The sequence below is a fragment of the Heloderma suspectum genome, chromosome 4 (assembly GCF_057233095.1).
Source record: "Heloderma suspectum isolate Gila_16-S chromosome 4, 16-S_ref, whole genome shotgun sequence".
In the NCBI taxonomy this organism is placed as follows: domain Eukaryota; kingdom Metazoa; phylum Chordata; class Lepidosauria; order Squamata; family Helodermatidae; genus Heloderma; species Heloderma suspectum.
The window spans coordinates 273,595,701-273,608,055 of NC_139461.1; the positions used below are offsets into that span (position 1 = coordinate 273,595,701).

Consider the following 12,355-nt stretch of genomic DNA (forward strand, 5'->3'; position numbering starts at 1 on the left):
CGAGCCTTCCGTACCGGAAAAAGGAGAAAGGGTGGGGGGAGACGGGTTAATAGTTGATTTAATAATATATTTATATAAAAAATAGGGATTGCAGCGTGGATAATACTCGGCTCCCCCCCTCCCTTTCCCTCTCCTCTCTCTGTATATTAAATATGCTTTGCTTGTCAATTTCATCGCCCTGTGCATTTCTGCAGGGAAGACAGCCCCGCCCCCTGTGCGCGCAGGCGCGGCTAGCCTGAGGTTCCCGCAGGCTCAGCATTCAGTGACCACAGGCTGATTATTGTAGGTAAGGAATCAGATAAGAAAGTAATTTATAAACCTCTTTAAATCATCAAAATGCAGCTCGGAAAGGGTCTGTTCCGTCCTCCGCAGACCTTTGCTCCCGTTTGCATGCAATGCATTGATTTGAAATTGTGCCTGCCTGCTTTTGCAAGTGGATGTGCCAGCATTTTGATTCCCCCTCCCCATCTCTTTTTCTTTCCGAGAAGGACCACAAATTCCTTTCAGTTGTATTTGCTTTTACAAGGAACCTTGCAATAAAAAATAAATAAAAAATAAATCTGAAGACAGGGAGAGGGAGAAAACGGGGGGAAATCTCAACAGTTCGGTGACTGGTCTTTTGCATGGGTAGTGCAAAATCCTGGGGCGCTTTTTTATGTTCTTTTGCAGTTTCCATGTTTAAACGTGGGGAAATTTGAAGCCCCCCTTCCCAAAAAGAGATGACATAAAAGAGTTGGAATTAAGCTATGTAGAAAAAGGAGAGCGAGCGAGAGAGAGGGAGAAGGTTAGGGAGAGATGTATACAATGATCTTGCAACGGAGGGAAGGAGAGAACGGGGTTTGTGTTCCCAAACTTTCTCTTTCGGGTAATTTCATGCCTTCCTCTCTACAAATAAAGGGAATATCTGTTTGTGCAACAGAATAAAAAGAAGAGAGAATTCCGCCATTTTGATGGGGTTCTTTTTATTTATTTTTTTAAAAAGTGAAGACTTCATGGATTGACGGGTTTATATCGTAGCCTCCCTGTTAGTGAGATGGACACAACTCCTGCTTGCCAGTGTGTGCAGCGAGGTAAAAAAAAAAAAAAAAAAAAGCTTCCCTTCCACCTCGTTACTGAAGGTTTTTATTGTGATGCATTAAAGTTAATATTTGCTACAAACAACTCTCTACAACCCAGGTACTTTATTATGGGTGTGCACAGACAAGTAGTAGCAGTAGGGTGCCTCTTGGGATAAAAAAGGATGGGCTTTATTAGAAGTAGCTGCCCAAGTTTTGTTTGTTTGTGGTTCTAGATATAGGTCTTTTATCATATTCTCTCAAGCAGATGGGCCTATTTTGCCCCGTCAGCTGAAACATGCAATTTTAAACATGCCTGACTCCATCCTCCATCTCTCTTCCAATAATAAATGTTCCAATATTTTCTGTCTGTCGTCTTCCACTCTTACCTTGCCCCCTTTTTGGCATTTTACTTCATGTCAGTTTGAAGTGAGTCAGGATTCAGTGTAGAAGCATGTTGCGCTGGGAACAGTTTGATGAACTGCTGGTTAGTATCAAAGAAAATAGTGTGTGAGGTTGATTCATCTTGCTGTTTGTGAAAATCGAAGGGGAGAAGTGTGCCTTTGGATAAGATTGAAGGATCTGGTTGCTTGCACTATTGGTGTTGAAGAAATTGTTAGCGTCTTTTTAATTGCCACTCCAGGATCAGCCACAAACTTGCAAAGTAAATGCTATTAATGATAACGTAGTGCTAATTGCAAAAGTTAGAACGTCACATTATTAAAAGATATAACCGTTGCAATGGCTAGAAATGGAAAAGCTAGATAGCAAACACTACTTTAAAACTTACATAAAATAATTAAAATTCAAAAGAATCTTGGTGACAATATCATGTAAATTGATAAAGATACAAGAACTTGGGCATTAGCAGATAATTTGCAGCTTATGCAACACAAAAGATCTGCCACAGCTTAAGTATTACAAAAGACCCTTACCTAGCAGTAGCAAGAATTGGCCACTTTGGCTCAACATTGTGATATTTTCACCTATATCCTTATGAGCCTCCATGCATGAGAAACTAAGAAATTGAAATGACAGTGATGATTGTTTAATAGCTGGGAATTGTGTTTTAAATTACATAATAAAACCATCATAAATCACCAGACTGAATATAGTGCTTAGTTGGGCCATTTTATTGCGATGATATTTAAAGGAATTTTATGTGCCCACAACACAGTACTACATCAGTCTACAGAAAATGAGTAATTGGAAGTATGGACAACATCCTGAGTTTAGTGCCATTTATTGAATTTTTATTTTACTGCTAATTCTCTGATTTGGGGTGTGTCTTTGGACAAGCAAGTAGGAATGGAAATTTGCTGTAACTCCTGTTTTCAAGGATGAAATATTTATATGGGATCTTGGATTTGTTTGGTTTTTTCCCCCAGATGGAGAAATGTTTACAGATGAGTGTCTGTGTGGATTGTGGTGTTGAAAGTTACTACTTATATGCAAGCATGTATTATATCCCCCCCCCCAACTTTTTCAGTGTTTCTGAAGGGTGATTTTTGTGTGCCATCCCCTTTTGTGGCTTACATTGGTGAAGTCTGGAGAGCGGAGATGGAGTTATGCTTACCAGTTCTTGCTCTCTGAATTCCTTTTAAACTAGTGATGACTTATTTAGACTTATAAATAACCCAAGAGCTGAGGGTAGATTACAATATGGTGCAATATAAATAGAATTCTCTTTTGCAGAGGCTTATGGTCCAAATCCAGGACAGGAAATTGGTAGCCTATCCATGTTTTACAGACTGCAGATGGAAACAGTGTAAAATGGTGGTTCGCAGCCTTTTCAGATCTGGGAACCAACTTTAGTTCACAAACTGAGTCCCGGTTCTAAAGTTTTATACCATATTATGTCCCTCTTTTGCCTCTTCTTCTTCCTTCTCATTGTCCTTCTTCCTTATTTATATGGTGCCAGAAATGTACGTAGCATTTTACGAAAAACAAGAGGACAGGTCCTTGTACCCAGGATTGTACAAAAATTGGTGGTTCTTTCCTTGTTGGCCCGCATATGACTAGTGATGTGCAAGCCCCACCCCCTCCCACACCAAAAAATGGATTTTTTTAGTGCTCCTGTTGAATGTTTTCAAACTGTTCCCTATTATTCCCTGGTGTCCTGTTTTGGCTGGTCTACAAGCCTTCAGGTGAAGTAGACTGCAATAATGGCACTTACTGGCAGGGCAGTGTAAAAGCAGGTAAGGCAGGGTCAGGTCAGGTCAAGGTAAGTAAGGCTGATGCATGTCTGGTAAGGTCAGGTTAGGTCAAGGCAGGCACAGCAGGGTTTGGCTTAGACAGAGCAGAATCAGTCAGGAGATTGGTCAGATCCCTGTGAGAAAACAGGCAAGAATGCCTAGGATAAGGCTATCAGTGGCTACTGGTCCTGATGGCTATATGCTATCTGTACACCAGTTGCTGAAGAATACAACCAGGAGGGTGGTACTGCATTCATGTCCTACTTGTGGGTTTCCCACAGGCAGCTGGTTGGCCACTGTGTGAACAGAATGCTGGACCTTGCTTTGATCCAGCATGGCTCTTCTTATGTTCTTAATGTTCTGATCTATGAAAGGGAGAAGTTGCTTTAGCAAAGCGCACAGGGTTTCAAGGCCTTATGAAAGCTGCTGTTGGTGTGACCCCTCTGAGGAGCTCTTGTGCTCTTAAAGGGCTGTTGCCTGGTTCTGTACCCATTGGCTCCTACAGTGTGCGGGTGATGGGGCCTCCTCTGGATGTGAGTCTTCTCAGTTTCAGGAGTCTGGTAAAGCAACATCCTCTGAACTGGAAGGAGTTGGGCAGCGAGGGATCAGCAACTCTCCAAGAGGTGCCTCCTCCCTGTCTGCATCCTCCCCTGAGTTTGGGTGTGGGTAAAGGCCAGGAAACATGACACCTGGCAGGAAATGATATTCCATGCATCATTTCCAGCCAAGGAGAGGCCTTGTGGTGCCTCACTTTTATGGTAGTGATGCCCTGCTGTGGCCTGTTACCCCCTCCCCCTTCTCCACATTAAGGCTTTTATTTTTACTTGAGAAAGGCGGGTGGGGAGGGGAAACTGACAGGGGCAGGATGCAAACCCCAGTTCTAGAGATGTGAAAGGCTGGGGAGAAAAACTGGGGAAAATGGAGGTGGGGGAAGAGAATAATTCAGGGTATCCCTGGGGAAAAACCAAGTTTAATTTTTTTCTGGTTCCTCTCCCTACCCCCATTTCCCCCTTTTTCCTGGGCCTTCACATCTATATCCATTTCAAGTCAGACCGAAGTCAGGCCTAGACTCAAAATAAGGAAGTAGTGGGAATCTGTATGTTTAGCTCCCTGCATTTAGAATCTGCTGAGGGCTAAGATGTGTTGGCATGGGAGGAAGGGTCTAATAATGTGTGTGTAGGCTAGTAACGTTTGTTGCTTTCTTTGTAAGGTTGGATTATTGTATTGTCCTTTTGCCCATCAAAAAAGCACTAAGACAGAGATATGTTATCTGTAAGCACAGTCCCTCTGTTGGGATTAGGGTGGCCAGTTACACATTGCTGAAAAAGAGGGAACTCATCATCAAAAGAAAAAAAGAAGAGGGCAAAGATGACACAGACTTGCATCAAATGTGTATATGTTAATTTATATGTATGGATGCAAATGCAGAAATAACTGCTGTAATTTAAATAGAAATACTACACATCTCACCATAGTAGAGAAGACTCTGACCAAATGAGCTGGGTGCCTGCTGTCCAGGCACTAAGTGCTGATGGACAACGTCAAAGCGTCTGCTCTCCCTTGCTGTGGTTCTTTATTTTTAAACTGGTCTTGCACTACTGGACAGCCTTGTGGAACAGAGGACTGTAAAGCAGGACACATGACCACTCTAGTTTGGATAAAGTTAAACAAGCAGAATTGCTGCATATTGCAGGACTTGTCTAGCAGTTCTGTAGGCTTCATGCTGTATGCATATGGGCAGCTTACACCAGGGTAATGAGCTGGTTAGTGTGTTGTGCCCTACAGCGGAATGATGATGCCCATCCTGCTAGCTCAGTTTGTGCAGCGTGGAAAGCAAAAGTAAGAGAGTGAGCTGGTAACTTTCCTTCTCCCTTGCATTGCAATGAATTGTTTGTAAGAGGAGGGATGCCTGTTGGGTGAATTTAAAAAAAGGCAAGAGGCAACACAACCCATATGTATTTAATTTTAGAAACAAGACTTAATTCTCTAGATCTGAGAATTAGAACATTTTTAATATGTAATCTTTAAAGCATAATACAGCAGCAACATTTGCTTTCCCTTTTACCTAAACTGCCACTATCTAAACCTCTGTCAGGCTTAGGCTAGATCTACACTACTGCTTTATAGCAGTACTGAAGTGCATTGATAACTGTTGGGGCACATTACACAGTCGATATACCGCTTTTGTAGTGTTATTTCCTGCTTTTTATTCCACGTTTTCTAAAATACCACAACAAATGTCATTGTGTGTCCTACAAGGTATAAATGTGCAAGAGAGATATAGCGTTACCATGATGGGATCGTAATGATATGACACAAGGTGTAGATCTGGCCAGAGACAATCCGACAAAGAGCAAACCTGACAGCCTAGACCTAACTAGAAAGCAAATCCTAATGATTTCAGTGGAATTTGTTTCCAAGTAAGCATGTTCAGGATTGCATCTTGAGTTGGGTGCAGATTAAACCCGCTCCTGTAAGAAGACAAAGGGAGAGGAGACCTCAAGAGAGAACTGAGAGTGATTTATTTGGCCCAATGCATTTCAAGTCATGCGACTCTTCTTCAGGGACAACTGGTTTACTCTAACATAGTATACAAGGCTGTTTTAGTTATCCCTTGAATGGATTAAAACTGCTCTAGTACAAGCCCTTTCAGAAACGGCTTTGAAGAAAGAGATAGGTCAGGATTGGGTCCAGGAAAGTAAGGTTCAGAGAAAGTAGAGGGCAAGCAAATTCTAAGGAGGGGAACGCTTTGCTCTGCAAGACAATCATATACTTGATCCTATGTATGTTTATTACGAAGTCAGTTCCACTTAGTTCCTTGGTACTTACTCCCAGGTAACTGTGCATATCATTGCTGTTTAAGGCCACAATTCTTTTCATGGTTAGGCATGCCTAATCCCATTGATTTCAGTGATCTTGTTGTTCAGTCGTTCAGTCGTGTCCGACTCTTCGTGACCCCATGGACCATAGCACGCCAGGCCTTCCTGTCCTGCGCTCTCTCCCGCAGAGTGCTCAAGTTCATATTCATTGCATCGGTGATGCTATCTAGCCATCTCATCCTCTGTCGTCCCCTTCTCCTTTTGCCTTCAGTCTTTCCCAGCATCAGGGTCTTTTCCAGAGAGTTTTCTCTTCGCATTAGGTGGCCAAAATATTTGAGCTTCAGCTTCAGTATCTGTCCTTCCAAAGAGCAGTCAGGGTTGATTTCCTTTAGGATGGACTGATTTGACCTCCTTGCAGTCCAGGGGACTCGTAAGAGTCTTCTCCAGCACCACAGTTCGAAAGCATCAATTCTTCAGCACTCAGCCTTCCTTATAGTCCAGCTCTCACAACCATACGTTACTACTGGGAAAACCATATCTTTGATTAGACGGACCTTTGTCGGGAAGGTGATGTCTCTGCTTCTTACGATGCTGTCTAGGTTTGCCATAGCTTTCCTCCCAAGGAGCAAGCGTCTTTTAATTTCATGGCTACAGTCACCGTCTGCGGTGATCTTCAAGCCCAAGAAAGTAAAATCTGTCACTGCTTCCATTTCTTCCCCTTCTATATGCCAGGAAGTGATGGGGCCAGATGCCATGATCTTCGTTTTTTTAATGTTGAGTTTCAAACCAGCTTTTGCACTCTCCTCTTTCACCCTCAACAAGAGGCTCTTTAGATCCTCTTCGCTTTCTGCCATTAGGGTGGTATCGTCTGCATATCGGAGGTTGTTGATAATTCTCCCGGCAATCTTAATTCCGACCTGTGATTCATCCATCCCGGCATTTCTCATGATGTACTCTGCATATAAGTTAAATAAGCAGGGTGACAATATGCAGCCTTGTCATACTCCTTTCCCAATTTTAACCACTCCATGTCTGGTTCTTACTGTTGCTTATTGACCCTCGTACAGGTTTCTCAGGAGACAGGTAAGGTGGTCTGGTACTCCCATCTCTTGAAGGATTTGCCACAGTTTGTTGTGATCCACACAATCAAAGGCTTTAGCGTAGTCAATGAAGCAGAAATAGACGTTTTTCTGGAATTCTCTTGCTTTCTCCATGATGCAGCGAACGTTGGCGATTTGATCTCTAGTTCCTCTGCCTCTTCTAAACCCAGCTTGTACTTCCGGTAGTTCTCGGTTCGCATACTGCTGAAGCCTAGCTTGTAGGATTTTGAGCATCACCTTGCTGGCATGTGAAATGAGCGCAATTGTGCGGTAGTTTGAACACTCTTTGGCGTTGCCCTTCTTTGGAATTGGAATGTAAACTGACCTTTTCCAGTCTTGCGGCCATTGTTGAGTGTTCCAAATTTGTTGGCTTATTGAGTGCAGCACTTTAACAGCATCATCTTTTAGGATTTTAAATAGTTCAGCTGGAATACTGTCATCTCCGCTAGCTTTGTTGTTACTAATGCTTCCTAAGGCCCACTTGACTTCACTCTAGAGGATGTCCGGCTCAAGTTCAGTGGCCGCACTATCATGGCTATCAGGGACATTCAGATCTTTCCTGCATAGTTCTTCTGTGTATTCTTGCCACCTCTTCTTAATCTCATCTGCTTCTGTTAGGTCCCTGCCTTCTTTGTCGTTTATCATGCCCGTCTTTGCACAAAACGTTCCCTTGAGATCTCCAATTTTCTTGAAGAGATCTCTAGTCTTTCCCATTCTGTTGTTTTCCTCGATTTCCTTGCATTGTTCATTTAAGAAGGCCTTCTTGTCTCTTCTTGCTATTCTCTGGAACTCTGCATTCAGTTGGATATATCTTCCCCTTTCTCCCTTGCTTTTCGCTTCCCTTCTTTCTTCAGCTACTTGTAAAGCCTCATCAGACAGCCACTTGGCTTTCTTGCATTTCTTTTTCTTTGGGACGGATTTCGTTGCTGCCTCCTGAACAATGTTACGGACCTCCATCCATAGTTCCTCAGGCACTCTGTCTATCAGGTCTAATCCCTGAAATCTATTTCTCACCTCCACTGTATATTCATGAGGGATATGATTTAGGTCATACCTGAATGGTTTAGTGGTTTTCCCTACGTTCTTCAATTTAAGCCGAAATTTTGCAACAAGAAGCTCATGATCTGAGCCACAGTCAGGTCCAGGTCTTGTTTTGACTGACTGTATGGAGCTTCTCCATCTTTGGCTGCAAAGGACATAATCAATCTGATTTCGATATTGACCATCTGGTGACGTCCATGTGTAGAGTCGCCTCTTGTGCTGTTGGAAAAGAGTGTTTGCTATGATCAGCATGTTCTCTTGGCAAAACTCTATTAGCTTTTGTCCTGCTTCATTTTGTACACCAAGGCCATGCCTGCCTGTTATCCTGGTGATTTCTTGACTTCCTACTTTAGCATTCCAGTCCCCTATGATGAAGAGGACATCTTTTTTTGGTGTTAGTTCTAGAAGGTGTTGTAGGTCTTCATAGAACCGATCAACCTCAGCTTCTTCGGCCTCAGTGGTTGGGGCATAGACTTGAATTACTGTGATGTTGAATGGTTTGCCTTGGATTCGTACTGAGATCATTCTATCATTTTTAAGATTGTACCCCAGTACTGCTTTTCCCACCCTTTTGTTGACTATGAGTGCTACTCCATGTCTTCTAAGGGATTCTTGCCCACAATCGTAGATATGATGGTCACCTGAATTAAATTCGCCCATGCCTGTCCATTTTAGTTTGCTGATTCCCAAGATGTCGATGTTCAATCTTGCCATCTCATGTTTGACCACCTCCAGCTTACCTTGATTCATTGATCTGACATTCCAGGTTCCTAAACAATATTGTTCTTTACAGCATCGGATTTTCTTTTCACCGCCAGACACATCCACAGCTGAGTGTCCTTTCGGGTTTGGCCCAGCCGCTTCACTCTTTCTGGCGCTACTTGGAAATACCCTCTGCTCTTCCCCAGTAGCATATTGGACACCTTCCGACCTGAGGGGCTCATCTTCCAGCGTCATCTCTTTTAGCCTTGTGATACGTTCCATGGGGTTTTCTTGGCAAGAATACTGGAGTGGATTGCCATTTCCTTCTCCAGTGGACCACATTTTGTCAGAACTCTCTGCCATGACCTGTCCGTCTTGGGTGGCCCTGCACGGCATAGCTTATGGCTTCACTGAGTTACGCAAGCCCCTTCGCCACAACAAGGCAGTGATCCATGAAGGGGCCAGTGATCTTAGACAAAGCTAATTATACATAGGATCAGGCTGCAAGGCTGCTATCCTATGCACACTTACCCAGGAGTAAGCCCCATGAAACTCAGGGGAATTTATCTGAGTAAACATACATGAAGTTCAGGCTTAATAAATGAAATCCAGTCCAGCTTGCTAGTGATCCTTTATTGCTTGCTTTTTGGACAGGTCTGGACCCGTGAAACGAGGATAGCCAAAGTAATCCTAGCCATTCGAGATTCAGCAGGGCTGACAAACTCTCTGATTTAAGTTGTTACATCATGCGATTTCTCTGCCTCATTTATGGAATTTTAGGGGGTGGGGGGTCCAGATGTTGTCATCTTCTACTTGCAACTATCCCTTGTTTTCCCACTGCTGCTTCTGTCTTTTTTCTTACCACACACACACACACACACACACCCTTATGGAGGAAAAAATGGAATAGCTGCACAATACCTTTTGATTGGTAGTGTGTGGAGCCCTCCATCGAGAAGTACCCTCTTTCATGCTATTAGAATTTAGGGTGTATTTTCAGGTGATGGCTTCTCTCGTACAATAAATATGTTTTATTACTTACTTATTGGAGGGGATCCAGAGCTCTTTCCACAAGGTAACATTTCTATTATGAGACTCATATTTTTCTCAGCACTCAAAGAGCAATATTTTGTTGTTGTTGTTGCTGACAAAATGCAGTCTTCTGTCCACCTATGCTCTGTAGAATACAGTTGCCTGAGTGTCACAGGCACCTGTTGGATAGTGCCTGTGACATCATTAAGAACAAACAGTACATCATGCTCATCACCATCACCATGCAAGGCTGGACTACTTTGTAACTGCTGAAAATATTTTACCTTACTGTTTCCAAAGCCTGAGACCTTCTTAAAAATGGCAAACAGTAGCTAAGTTATTAGTTTTCCTGCTCAGCATGCCCTCCCACCTCAATAAACCTCTTGCTCCCCCCCCACCCTATTTAAATGTGTTCTTATTAGGTAGGAACAGGCACTGTGATTGTTGCATCCTCCGGTTCCTCCCAACTCTTGAAAAACGTAAAGGGACAATAGCAAGGGATTAATGGACAGGTGACAACTCCTAGTTAAACTGAATTCACTCTTTTTTCTCCCCAAGTAGTCCCCATGCCAGTTTCAATTCTCTATAGTCAGCATTTGGGGTTAGCCAAACCTCTGATTGTTCCAAATGTTTCAAATGACCCACAGACCTTTCTAATAAATATTGGTGTATGGTATGTTGATTTCAATGCATTTGATGAGCAAACTGGTTGTCAAGAGCTCCTTGGAGGGCTCTCTCAGTCTAATCCAGTAGCCAAGTCCAGACACAGACAAATGGATTCTTTTCAAAGCTTTATTCCTCTTTTACAACTTAACAACTCTACTGTTAGCAACTAGATATGAGCAGCAGAGTACCTATGCCCTACATTGGAACAGTTGGTCCCTGTTTGAAAGGGAATTACTGGCAGACCCCTGAACTTAAGGACTAGGGAGAGTCCCTCCTCTTTTCCCTTGGATCCTCTGGGCGCAGCCGTTGTTTGCGCACCAGCCAGGCACTACGCCTCCTTTCTGCGCCCTCTATTTGGCGCTGCTCTCTGCGTCGGCGTCGCACGCCCATCAAGTCTGCTTCCCGCGCTCTGTCGCTCCCAGGACTGCTATCTAAGCTAGGAATGCTGGTGGGAGGAATCTCTGTCAGCTGTTGGCCCTGGGAAAGAGGAGCGCGCTCCTCTCCTAGGAGCGGCTCCTCTTCCTCAGAATCAGAACTACTCTGGGATTCTATGGGCTCAGTGTCCACCCTGACACTGGTTTTGAGGACTGAGGCTTTGGTCACTGCTAACAGATGAGTTTTCGACTTGGCACAAGCATGTTTATATCAAAACAGCTGCTTTCATTAGGCTAGCTGCAAAGAAATTTGTCGTGTGATTTCTGTAGCTGCATGATTTTTACCAAAGCAATTGGTACAATGCTTACTTTCTAGCCACGTGTCTGCTTCTCAGGAGTTCCAAGCCCTCTGGTTAGGCGCTGTGTCGTTCCTGTGTTCTGTACAGTGCCCAGCATATGGTTGGCATCTAAGGGGTGTTAACTGCAGCAGCAGTAGCATTGTTAAAACTTGACGCCGTGTTGCTTTTGTTATCAGGGCACTACAGGGAGCCTGGCCCTGTGTATATTTCTCAAATAAAAATGCCCTTTAATTGAAATCAACCAGTTGCATCTCTGCACACAGTTGCATAGCAGTTTGTTGCTTCTGAACAAGGAGATGATATTGGCAAGTCTGTGTTTACACTCTGCTCTTTGGAAAAAAATGATCAAATTTGTACAACGTTAACCCAAATCCAGTGTAAAAATACCCCCATAAAATGTTATTGCTGCATAAATCATACAAATAAAGACCATTTGAATAAAGTTGCTGATCACTCATAATTTATTCTGTTTCTGTTGATCATAGGAAGGTGCAAAGAGTAGGACAGGGGCACTGGGAAACCTGTTCAGCTTTCCCCTGCCCCATCAATGCTGGCTTCTGGCATTAGTTGCTCATATGCTTTCATACTGATCTTTGTTGCTTACAAAGTTGCTTTAAAAATGAAATCTGAGCCTCTGCAGGAGCCTGTATCAGATTCTATGCAATGAACACAGTGCTGGGTTTTGAAGGCTCCTTCCTCCCCATTCGAGTATGCAGACAGGGATGGGAATGTGTAAGTGGCAAAGGCTAATCTGCATTGCCAAGTGGATGTAGTGAGAATGCCTAGGCTAAAGTTATGCGCCTGGTGGTCAAAGAATTGCTTTATCATGAGCAGAATTTGGAAGTCAAGCCACATTTATCTTGCCACCCCTCAAGCTACTTCTGGTGGTTTTGCAACTTGTCTCTTCGTTCCTTGGAAGGGGCCATAGCTCAATGGAAGAGCACATGTTTAGCATGCAGAAAGTTCCAGGTTCAACCCCCAGCTTCTCCAGGTGGGACTAGGAAATAATTCT

At 43.4% G+C, this 12,355-nt stretch overlaps 1 protein-coding gene across 1 annotated transcript in view; it reads left to right on the forward strand.

The window, feature by feature from the left end:
- Nucleotides 1-216: 216 nt before the first annotated feature.
- L3MBTL1 (L3MBTL histone methyl-lysine binding protein 1) overlaps nucleotides 217-12,355 on the forward strand; it is a 59,678-nt gene continuing 47,539 nt past the window's right edge. Inside the window, exon 1 of the mRNA XM_084848367.1 lies at nucleotides 217-286. The gene's annotated coding sequence lies outside the window, so the exon portion shown is untranslated. The remainder of the gene's footprint in view (nucleotides 287-12,355) is intronic.